This window comes from Canis aureus, chromosome 23, assembly GCF_053574225.1.
Source record: "Canis aureus isolate CA01 chromosome 23, VMU_Caureus_v.1.0, whole genome shotgun sequence".
NCBI classification, from domain to species: domain Eukaryota; kingdom Metazoa; phylum Chordata; class Mammalia; order Carnivora; family Canidae; genus Canis; species Canis aureus.
Genome location: NC_135633.1, coordinates 12424070 through 12436712, shown reverse-complemented (window position 1 = coordinate 12436712; position 12643 = coordinate 12424070).

Here is a 12643-nt window from a genome sequence, read left to right as displayed (position 1 = left end):
AATGCAATTTCTAGAAAGTTCCTCCAAGTATCTCCACATATTTAGATGAAATCTGCTGCCCTTTCTCCAGATTTCAGGTTAACTTTCCTCAGACAGTTGCTACATCTTGTTTGTGCTTCATCTTCCTCCCAGCGAAGGTTAGTTCACAGTAGGTGTGTTTAATATTGGAACACGCAGAAACGAGGGTGCGCAGCTCCACTGTCTATTGTGGACTCTGAGAGAGATCTCAGACCGTGCTGTTGGCCGCTCCCTCTTAGTACAGAGAGGCATATGAGGCTCCAGAGGGACAATGACCTACAGAGGTCCCAGAGGTGGGAAGTCAGAGCCAGGACTCAGAGGCAGTGAGCCAACTTCCAGGTCAGTCCTCCTTTACCTCTCCCACCAGAGGCCTCACCAGTCCTGTTCATTTATTTATTTATTTATTTATTTATTTATTTATTTATTTATTTACCAGTCCTGTTCTAAAAACTGTTTGGGGGCACCCAGGTGGCTCAGCAGTTTAGCCCCTGCCTTTGGCCCAGGGCGTGGTCCTGGAGTCCCAGGATCGAGTCCCATGTCGGGTTCCCCGCATGGAGCCTGTTTCTCCCTCTGCCTGTGTCTCTGCCTCCCACTCTCTCTCTCTGTGTCTCATGAATAAATTAATAACATCTTAAACAAATAAATAAAATAAATAAAAGCTGTTTGGTTCTAGGGCCTGGGAAAGCAGGGAGGTAGCAGGATATGGTGGCAAGAGCGTGAGCTTTGGCATCAGACAAATATGGTTCGAATTCCAGTTCTGGGATTTGCATGACCTGTAATGTCGGGCACGTTACTTAACATCTCTGAGTCTCTGCGCCCTCACTCATAAAATGCGGTGGTAACAGCCACCAGCAGAGTTATTGTGAGAGAAAAATGAGACAGGGTTTATAAAGCTCTCAGCACAGTGCCTGGCAGAGAGTAGGAGCTAATTAAATGTGAACTCCATCCCTTCTCTGTGGAACACCTCGGTAGCCGAAACACTCCTTTATCCATCAGGAAATTAACACCACTGTTATGAGATTAATTCACGGCAATGCACATGAAAACAGTGATTCGGATCATGGCAAAAAACTATAATTAAAGTATCTGGTATTGTTTGATTACAGGGTTGGCTTCACTCACTTCACCACTTTGTGGGCAGAGAGCAGGCAACCTGGGGGCAGAGCAGCTTTGTTCTCGGGGAGCCTTCTGACCACTTCTCTGGGCCCTGCGGGAGGTGATGATCCCCGATTCCTGTTCGGCAAGGCCGAGAAAGGGGACTTCACATTTACTGAACATCTACTATGCGCCAGGCCCTTTAAATGCTTGTCCTCACTGGATACCCCCAGAATTCCCCAAAGGTCAATACTTGGAACTGCGTTTGACAACCAAGAATGCTGAGGCCCATTGGTAAATTCGGTAATGCTCAAGATGTCATGCCTGGTAAGAGATGGAGCTGGACATACCGGACTCCAAAGGCTACGTCCCACCCTCCAGGCAGGCTGCCTCCACCGAATTCACAGCCAACTAAACAGGCACCAGGTAAGTGTTACAACCAGACTGCTGGTTACCGATCGGATTGCGTTCTCCCCTTCTTTACTGCCAAAACCCCACATTTTCATTCTGAACAGCGGTATGTCCAACCGCAGATCACTTCCCAGTTTCCCTCGCAGCTGAGGAAGCCCCAAAACATCCAAGAAATTATTGGTTGGAACTACCAGGAGATTGCCTCAACAGATACTGACCCACTTGACACACATGACTTTATGCCCTCTGTTCCCTCTCCCTTTCCTTCCGCCTCCCCTTTAGAATATAAGCTGAGAGTTGGTGCCTGGCAGCCTTTTTGAACCATGAGGCTCATGAGGTGAAGATAGGGCCAAAGGTGGAAGAGCAGCAAGGTAGACAAAGCCTGGCCCCTGACAACTATGGAACTGCCCTGCCAATAGAGGGTTGTCAAGCTTTGAATTTCTTTTAAATGAGAAAGAAATGTGCCTCTACTAATTTAAGTCACTTACTTTTTTGGTTGTCGAGGCAAAACAAGATCCTAACTTCTATGCCTGTAATACAGTGTTTAATCTTCTAATAGTTCTCCGAGGTAGGTATCATTTTTGTTTCTCAGTGATGTAACAGAAACACAGAGAGGTAAAGCAACTGGCCCTAGATCACTGAGCTAGGAAGTGACAGAGAGTGGATTTGAACCCAAGCCGATGTATACTCTTAATAATTATATCAGACGGCCGACTTGGACTAGACATCAAAGACTATTTTTCCAAGCTGAAAAACTTTCATGTCTCAGTGGAATTTTCTTTCAGAATCAAACTTTATTTCTGATGGCTTGAGCCCTATTTGCATCTGGCATGAGGTTAGTTTTTCACTTTGTAAGAAATAACATTCTAATGGGTTTTTAAGGGCCCAGAAGACTTGTTAGCCATTCCCTGGCTGCCGCAGGACAAACTCATTAAAAACATCTGAACAAAACCAACAGAACTTGAAGGGCAACAAGAAAATGAGGAAGACGCTGCATGCATGGGGTTAGAGAATCTGAACAGTAAATCACAAATGTCAGAGGGCCCGCTCGCCCAACTGGAGTTGGGACTCCGTCCAGGACATTGAACCAGTTTGCCTTCCCCAAGCTCAGAGCTTAGGAATGAGGATTGCAATCACACATTCATTCTACCAGAATTTCTTTCGATGAAACAATCTGGATGTTCCTGCAGTTTTCTCTTAACAGGATTTTACCTTTATGGAAAAGAGTTTGCTAAGTAAATGAAGGAAGCACATAAAATTAGAGGAGAAATGTTTGGCGAGCTGAGGAGGGCAAATCATTTTGTGGCACCAGGAAAGTACCCAATCGTAGTAAAATGCGGTTTTTTCCAAGGTTCTATTTTTTTTTTAATTTATTTATGATAGGCACACAGTGAGAGAGAGAGAGAGAGAAGGCAGAGACATAGGCAGAGGTAGAAGCAGGCTCCATGTACCGGGAGCCCGACATGGGATTCGATCCTGGGTCTCCAGGATCGCGCCCTGGGCCAAAGGCAGGCACTAAACCGCTGTGCCACCCAGGGATCCCCCAAGGTTCTATTGATTGGGACTTGCTATTCAGTGTCATCTGTAATGTGAGGAAAATCGCATTGACGTTCCAGGGTGGTGGTAAGGAATCCTCAAGGTACACCACGTAGAGGTGACTCAGCACAGTGACTACCACAGAGATAAAAATACATTGAGATATGCTTTTATTCTGCTATGGGGCTCCAGGCCCTAGGGCTGGCCACCATGTTCCCTCGTCCAGCTTTTGAGAAGCAACCTATGGATGACACAGAGGTAATTTTAAAAATAATGAGCAGAGAAAAAGCGACAACTCCTCAACTTAAGACCGATGCATTAACAACTCAAGCACAGAGCAGATAGCATTGGCCCGAGTAGCTGCAAATAATTTTGTGGGCTTTCTGGCTACTTGGTTTTTGGAAGCCCACCTGAGCAAATATCAAAAGGCAGCACAGCATATGTTGTCCTGGGTTTAAATCTTTGCTCTTCACCTGCATGGCTGGGTTAGTTAGATGTTTGCAAAGTGGAGGTGGTAATAATACCCATAGTCGGTTGTGGCAAGGATTCAATCGGATAATACAAGTGAAGTGTTAGAAAAATATCTAGCACACAGTGAGGGGTCACTCATGATCAATTTAGTGATCAGAATTATTAGTGCATGGTCTGCCGTGATTGTCTTCCCCCCCCCTTCTGTGACAGCCCCATAATGGTTGTTCCCACTCTTGTGGGGTGGTAGCAGATTAGACTTCAGAGCATACTCAAGAATCCAGCACAGAGATCGACCAGGGGAGGCCCTGATCAAAGGTCTGGCAAGCTTCTATTAAAATATTGGAGCTTAAAATTTGGAGCCAGGTCCAAATTTAAATCCTTAGTTTTCGGATGACCTGCTGGCCCTGTGACCTAAAGAGGATCTCGGGACCTCAGAATGTACATGTATATCTCTGCGTACCCATGAACTTTGCTAATTAAAAAGTAAAATAAAGATAAATTAAAAGTAAAATAACCCTTCCTCTTGTGAGTTTTAAACTTTGTAACTAGTGACCTACTCACTGCCAGGACTGTTCTGAACTGATGGACATGTTAGAGGGATGGCCTATGGAATTAAATTTAGAGGACCCCTGCACAATAGACCATCTCAAACCTTAAGCAGCTTCAAACAACAACCATTTGCTTAGCTGATGGCCCTGAGGGTCGCCAACTTGGTTTAAGCTCAGCTGGGCGGTTCTTCTGCTGGTTACAAATGGGTTCCCTCACCTGCCTACAGTTAACTGCCAGCCAGCGAGGTGACTGTGCTTCTGGGAATTAACTGGCTGTTGATTGGGGTGATGGAGGCAATAGGTTACATGTCTCTCATCATCCAGCAGCCTGGTCCAGGCTTGAGTACACGGGGGTAGTGGTGGGGTTGCCAGGGAAGCAATAGAGGGTTAGGTCCCAATACACAAGCACTCTTCAATTTGTGCCACAATTGCCAAAGTAAATCAATACAGCCACACCCAGATAAGTATATGGGGGGACTCCCCAAAGGCATGGCTGCAGGATGGCATGAACCCATTAGGAGCCATCACTGCCACAATGTACTACAAGCACCACAGAAACTAGTCTGAGAGAGATAGTTCTGAAATAGGCACTTTGTACACATGAGGCCAAAGTGACTTTCCTCTTCATGAATCCTAAGGAGAAATCTTTCAATCCAGCAGTCTAGACAAACAATTTGAATGATAAAATTCTTTTTCCAACCAACTGAAAAGTTGGATCTCATGTATAGATTTTCTTAACCTGTGAATTAGGGCCCCAGAGCAGGAGGTTTCTAAATTCTCTTTAAACTCTGACATTCTGTGAGTCTCTACTTTTCCATTCCAATTAGATCAAAGCAGAAGCCCAGACCAAGAAAGCTCCATTTCCTCACCCAATGAGGTAGACAGGAAATTTCAACCCAATGCAAGAAGCAACCGGTCAACTATTAGGATTGAGTGAGCATGGGTTAAAATGCCTCAAGAAATAGTGAACTCTTTGTTATTGGAGGTGACCAAGAACAGACTGGACAGCTGTTTATTTTATTTGAATGATGTGAATCTGTGGTTTTTATGGTAGGTGCATGTGGGCACATCAGAATTTTCATGCTGCTCCTAGGGATTCTGATGCTGGCCCCAAAGCAGACCACACAGAAAGGAGGGATTAGCCCTTGTATCAAGTAAAAATTTGGGTTAGATTTACCCAACAGTAAGAACAACAAATGAGCACTTACTGTTAGCAAATCAAAGTGCTTTTCCATGTATGCCCTTCTATTGTTTGAGCGCCAGTAATTTCTTTTTACAAACAGAAGAAGAAAAACTCAGAGAGGTAAAAAAAAAATTGCTCAAAGCCATTTCCCCATATATATTGATGATTGTTAAGTCCTTTTGTTGGATAGATCCTTTAAGTATGATATAGTGTCCCTCTTCATCTCTCACTACAGTCTTTGGGGTAAATTTTAGTTTATCTGATATAAGGATGGCTATCCCTGCTTTCTTTTGAGGACCATTGGAATGGTAAATGGTTCTCCAGAGGGAAGGGAGAAGAAATGGGTAGAAAATATCAGAAAGGAAAAAAAAAAACAAAAAAAAGAAAATATCAGAAAGGGAGACAGACCATGGAAGACTCTTAACTCTGGGAAACGAACTAGGGGAAGTAGAAGGGGAGGAGGGTGGGGAGTGGGGGTGAATGGGTGACGGGCACTGAGGGGGGCACTTGATGGGACGAGCACTGGGTGTTATTCTGTATGTTGGCAAGTTGAACACCAATAAAAAATAAATTTATTATTAAAAAAAAGTCATCTCCCCAATTAGTAGGTGTGTGAGCACTTCTTGTCCTGTGTTCTTGGGTGATCTGCTTCCTTTCCTCCTTTCCTTCCACTGTTCATTCATTCATTCAGTCTGTCACTCACCCGAGGCTCTTCTTTAGTGAAATTCCTGCTATGAGTGAGGAACGACAGGTATTCGTTATCCTCAGAGCGTGTTCGCACCTCAAGTTCCACACCTTAAGGCTTGGGTACAAATGACACCAGGTAACACATGGAAACTCCAGGGGGCCCTGGTAGCTAAAACACTCCCTGAAGGCTGGCTGCTATTATTCTGGGAGAGATGACAGGAAGCTTTTGAAACTGAGCATGAGGGACACCTGGGTGGTTCAGCAGTTGAGCATCTGCTTTCACCTCAGGGCATGATCCCGGGGTCCTGGGATCGAGTCCCACATGGGGCTCCTGGGACCACGTCCCGCATCGGGCTCCTTGCAAGGAGCCTGCTTCTTTCTCCCTCTGCCTTTGTCTCTGCCTCTCTCTGTGTGTGTCTCTATCTCTCATGAGTAAATAAATAAAATCTTTAAAAAAGAAAAAAAACTGAGCATGAGCTCAGAGAATCTGAGATGACTGTTGAGAAGGAAATGTGTGCAAAGGGTTAGAAGACAATAACCAGAGCCTTGGTCCCTTGAGCCCTGTGGTTGTCACAGGAACCCTGGGGAGGACACCCTGCACGGTGGGCAAGTGGACACCTCCAGGGGAGCTGGCAGAGAGGGAGCGCAGCCCCGTGTGCACCCCGATCCAGGCTCACCCCCTCCCACCATGCAAGCCAGCACTGAGAAGTTCTTGGAAGGGCCGCTCTTTGGAAGCGCTGTGTCTTTCTAGAGCTTGCCAAGAGAGCATGCCACTGAGACCACGCGGGGGGTCTGCTCCACGCGGCGCTGCCCGAGGTAGGCGGGCGATGGAGGGGTAGCTGTCTCCCTGTTCTGTGCTCCCGCATCACCTCCGGTAGCCCCCCGTGGGCAAGGCCTAAGACCGCCCCACACTATTCCTTACAGGGGGCCAGCGTCTGGTCCCCAGAAAATACTCAAGAACTCCCCGCCTGGCAACTCCGGGAGTGCGGGTCACACTCAGCAGCCCGCCCCTTCCTCCTTCGCTCCAAGGACATGACAGCGAGCCAGGTCTAGCTGGGCCTATCCCGGGCACAGGCGGGTCACAGCCGGGCCACCGCGCAGCTCGGGGCCTGTCTCGGGCTCTTTGCACGGCCTGGGAAGCCCGTCCCTCGCCCTGGGTGCAGATCTGCGAGGAGGAACGTTGTCTCTGAGCAAGGGCGAGCGCTTGGAGGGAAGGACCGACTGTTCTTTATTTTATTTTTTTTAAGATTTTTATTTATTTATTCATGAAAGACAGAGAGAGAGGCAGAGACACAAGTGGGGGAAGCAGGCTCCATGCAGGGAGCCCCACGTGGGACTCGATCTCGGGTCTCCAGGATCACGCCCTGGGCTGAAGGCAGGCACTAAACCACTGAGCCACCCAGGGATCCCCGAATGTTCTTTAAAAGAAGATCCTGGGCAGCCCCAGTGGCTCAGCTGTTTAGCTCCGCCTTCAGCCCAGGGCATGATCCTGGAGACCCGAGATCGAGTCCCACGTCGGGCTCCCTGCGTGGAGCCTGCTTCCCCCGCTTGTGTCTCTGCCTCTCTCACTCTCTCTCTCTGTCTCTCATTAATGAATAAATAAAATTAAAAAACAAATAAAAAAATAAAAGAAGATCCTTTCCTGCAATTGTTTTAAAGTAAGATGCCGATAAGGCAACTCTTGGCCATGGGGGAAAGATCAGCATTAGCTGCCTGAGCCGCGTCGTGGAGCATCAGGTGGAAACAGAGGCAGGTGGAGCAGGTGCTTCGCCTTTGAAGGCGCCCCCCCGCGGCAAGCGCAGGACTCGGGGCGCAGGCCCTGAGGGAAGTCTTCTTTCCAGGACACTTGGCCACCTCGGAGCCGCGGGCCACACAGAAGCAGTGTCAAGGCCCCCGGGGTGACAAGCTGGCGCAGAGCAGGAAGGCACAGCATTCACAGTCCGCTGTGTGCGTCCTGATGGGCTGAGCGCCTTCTGCACTGAACCCCACGTAAATAGAGAAACAAACAAACAGGTAATTCGGTGCCATCCGTGGTGCAGTTGGTGTCTTAATTAATTAATTTTTTTTTTCTGTTTCCCTGCGAGGTTCTCGGTGCCCGGAAGGCCCTTCTCCAGCATCTCCATGCTGCAGACTCCGTCTGTCCTTCCAGCCCCCACTCGGATCCCACCGTCTCTCTCGGGGAAGACTCCCGTGGCCCCCCTCTCTCAGCACTGCCCTCCCCCCCGCCACTCCCCCAGCTGGAACCTCTTCATCCCGTACTCACGCGTTCTGTGCTGTAGTCTCCACCTGTAACGTGGACCTGCCAACAGTGGCTGCTCCAAAACGTCCTTGCAGGGGCTCGTAAGGACACTTGGACAGAAGCTTAGTATACACACCAAGCTCAATCATTAATAATGATAATAGTGACACTAATCGTGGTGACTGATGGATGTGCCTGCCCTCCTTTGCTGTACCCTGAGGTTTTATTTCATTTTATTATTTTTTTTAAGATTTTATTTATTTATTCATGAGAGACACACAGAGAGAGGCAGAGACACAGCCAGAGAGAGAAGCAGGCTCCATGCAGGGAGCCCGATGTGGGACTCGATCCTGGGTCTCTAGGGTCACACCCTGGGCCGAAGGCGGGTGCTCAACCGCTGAGCCACCCGGGCTGCCCCTTGCCCTGCGGTTTTAGACACAGGGCAGGGATGAGGTCTTACTCATCCCCGAGCCCGAGAGGCCGCAGGTGGCCTTGGCACTCAGCAGATAGTAGGCTCAGGAGGCAATCAGGGGGATGTGCGGACAGGAGCGGCGGGGGCCAAAGGCAGGCGTGATCCTCGAGCCCACAAGGGCGCTGCTCTGACCCCTCCATCCACCTGGCCTTCCTTCGGGGCTGCTGTCCCCCTTGTCCAAGGCCAGGCCACGGGGTCCTGGGGCTGGCTGCCCGCATCCTCGCCAGAGGGGTGTCGCCACTGCCTCGCAGGCGGATGGCCTCCCCGAGGCTGCCTCCCAGGGGGCCGGTGCGGGGGCCTGTACCCGGGAGGTGGGGGGCCCCGCGATGCCGCCCCCCAGGCCGGCCTGGGCACCCGGCAAGGCCCTGAGCTCCGCGCGGTTGACTCTCTACCTTGTGGCCGCCGCTTCCCGGCACGGACAGTTCCTGAGGGATGTCAGACTTTGAATTTCTTATCATGTTGTTTATATCTAATAAGTGACTCGCCCTGTTTTTTTAAAAGTCAGCTTTTAAAAATACTGTGTTTGAACATCTGTCAAGGGCTGGGGATTAGCTGAATAGGCACTGGATGCCAGGATATTATATTCTCTCTTATCCTTTATACTGTAATTATCTTGATCCTCAAACAACTCAGCACCAGTTACAACCACTTTCGCAGACTTGTTGTTGCTGCAAATTCAAAAAATTATTTTATTTGAATCTAAATTAAACTGATATGTAACAAGGTTTTTTTTTCCATGCTAAGTCTCAAAAAACAGTATCTGCAGATGATTAAAAAACAGTAAAACATGGACAATTTCAAAGTTTATTTCAAGAATAAACTCATGAAAATTCATCTAATTATGCAGCAGTGTACCAAAAATAATCTTTTCCAAACCTAAATTTGTTTAACAAAACACACAGTCAGCTAAGCCAAATGAAAGCAAACGTGTGTTTATGGCACAGTCACCCCCCCCACCCCCGCCCCCACCCCGCCACTGGTGCTCGAGTGGGCAGGAGGGCTTGGCGGGGTTCGGAAGCCTGTTGGCGGCTGGTGTGTCCTGAGCTGTGCCTGTCGCCCTTTCCAGCGAGGGGACACTGGCATCGCTGGTCATGGAAATGGGCCCTCTGGTGGGGGGGCTCAATTCCTGGCCACGCGCACAGCTCGGCGTGGAGAACTTAGAGCATTTCGCCGTCAGGAACCGTCTCAGGCAGAGGGCACCACCAAAGCATCGTGCACGTAAATGATGCCCAGTTGGGCCACGTCTGCCACCGAGTCACAGGAATCGTGGTGACAGCTACCATGTACTGAGCCCTTGCTCCGGGTCAGCTCTTTATTTGCGGGCCTTACGTTCATTTTGCCAGCTGAGCCCTAGAGCAAAACTGGGGGCTGGCTGCTGCGCCCTTGCTTCACAGGTGCAGAAGCTGGGTTCAGAGGCAAGTAGCCTTCCTAAGATCGCACGAGTGGTTGGCTGAGCTGAGCTGGACTCTGTCTTCCAGAGCTATGTTCTTCTCTGCTCTGTCATCTATGTTGGCTTGGTCCGGGGTCAGCTTCTCTGGGGAATCCATGGGAATCTGATCTCCCAACCCAAATAGGTCCTTGTTCCTCTCTGCATCTCACCTGAAAAATGGAGAAGGCAAACCTTAGGACATAGTAAAAAGTCCAAAAAGTCATCAAAGATTACTCTAGCCCTGGACCGTACACTCTCAGAGAGCAGGAAGGTACCATCTCCATCGCATCCCTGGTGCAGTATGGTGGCTCTTAGAGTGTTGGCTGCATTGATCCATGGGAAGTGGAAGAAAAAGAGAAGTGTCCTTCCTATTAATTGTTTGCAGCATATTTGGGGAGACAAGACTAATTTGTGTGGCGGAGGAGAGACCCACTCCAGTGAGCATGCCGTTAAAGGGAATGAGTATGGGTTACCTACCAGGCGACCCATCAATAATGTCATCCTGGAACTGTACCTTGCCAAGCATTAGACATTGGTTTCTGGACCCAGTGACTCAATTTTCTAGCTGTGTGGCCCAGGCAAGTGTTTGAACCTCTCTGAGCTTCTGTCGAGGAGAAGCCATGCTGCTCTCACTCTGCTTTTCTCCTTGTATAGTTGCGGGGATCCCCTGAAATACCAAAAATACTGTCTTGTACTATAGGAAAGGTCATGATCATCATTATTCTTGACAATGAAAACAGGCAAATGAGGTTGAACTCCCTGGAGGGAATGGGCAGTGGTTCGAACCATGAAGGAGGAGCCACATCTCACAGTGGATTGGGATGGATTCCAGGAGAAGAACTAAAATCAAGGCTCTATATCAGATCCAAATCCTATGTTTCCAGAAGCCTATAGCATCCTCAGGGCTTCTCATTCAATCTTGCCTCCCAGTGGTGATATTAGACACTCACTGAATATTTTTAAAAATTAGCTCATTTGTCTTAATTGCAATTAAAGAACTGGGTTAAATGAAAGGGAATAGGTTTGAAACATAATTAAAATCCACCGACCCCCCCAAACACACAAATAAAATAAAATCACCAGATCAACTGTCTTTGCAAAGTTCTGTGGTCTGTCCCACCACTATACCTTTTCCCTAACTGAGGCAGAGAATGCGGGGGAAGAGCTTGGCTGCCAGAAAGGACCACAGAGGATTATGTGCTTGGACACCCAGGAGGAAGGAACCGGGGGCTTCTAGGACACAGGAACTCCAAACACGCTTTACAAAATTGGCTTCAAGAGGGAAGGTCTTCATCTCAGCAGTCAACTATCAATCCACGCAATATTTTTTTGTCCCTGCTGTGTGACTGGCACTGTGCTAACACTTGGATCTCCAGGCTTTTCTTATTTTCTCTCTCTGTTACCTTGGGCAATGCTCTGATCTGCAGTTTATCTGTAAAACTGGTACCATTTTATATGCCTGCCAGAGTCAGTAGGACAATTGAATTAGACTAAAATGCTTAGCACACTATGTGACATATAGTGAGTGATTCCTTTAAAAGAAATAGTAGTGAAAGAAAGAAGAAAAGAAAGAAAGAAAAAGAAAGAAAGAAAGAAAAAGAAAGAGGAAGGAAGGAAGGAAGGAAGGAAGGAAGGAAGGAAGGAAGGAAGGAAGGAAGGAAGAAGGAAAGAAAGAAAGAAGAAAGAAAGAAAGAAAGAAAGAAAGAAAGAAAGAAAGAAAGAAAGAAAGAAAGAAAGAAAAGAAAAGAAAGATCTAATAGTGGGATAAGCCACAGAAAGAACTAATAAAAGTTGGAAGTAAGGCGTGCGTGTGCAAAACACAATCCGGATTATGCCACTCCATCCTCAAACACCTTCCGTGCTCACCACACTGTTCTAGGGAGCCCAAACTCCTGAGGCCCTGACCATTCTCCAGACTGTTCTCCAGACCTACCTGTCACAGCCCAACTCCAGCCCCTACCCTGTGGCCTCCTTTTCTACCACATGTGGATTCGTTTGGTTGGTTCCTTGTGTATGTGTGTGTTTTAAAGATTTTATTTATTTATTTGAGAGAGAGAGAGAGAGAGAGAAAGAAAGAGCTCGCACAAGCAGGGGAAGGGCAGAGGGAGAGGGAGAAGCAGGTTCCCTACTGAGCAGGGAGCCTGACGTGGGGCTGGATCCCAGGACCCTGGGATCACGACTTGAGCTGAAAGCAGGTGTTTCACTGACTGAGCCACCCAGGCGCCCCAGCTTGGTTGGTTCTTGAAGAGTCTGTGTTCTTTCAGGCATCTGCACCTCTACTTGAAAAGCCCCAGCAATTCAGCGACAGCCTGCTGAATGGCAGCCCTTCTGGGAGACCTCCTGGCCTTGTACTCTTGTTCAGGTGGAGTTCTGCTCCCTCCTCTTGTCCCCGCAGCATTTGGACAGTGGATGCAATGTTCATTTTGTGACCAGTTCTCCAGTAGACCACGAGCTTCTTGAGGAAGATGCCTACCCTTCATGGATCCCACGATTGGAGGGGTCTAGCACGGTGCCTGACGGGGGGGCTTTGGGTGACAGAAGGGTTGGAGAGAGG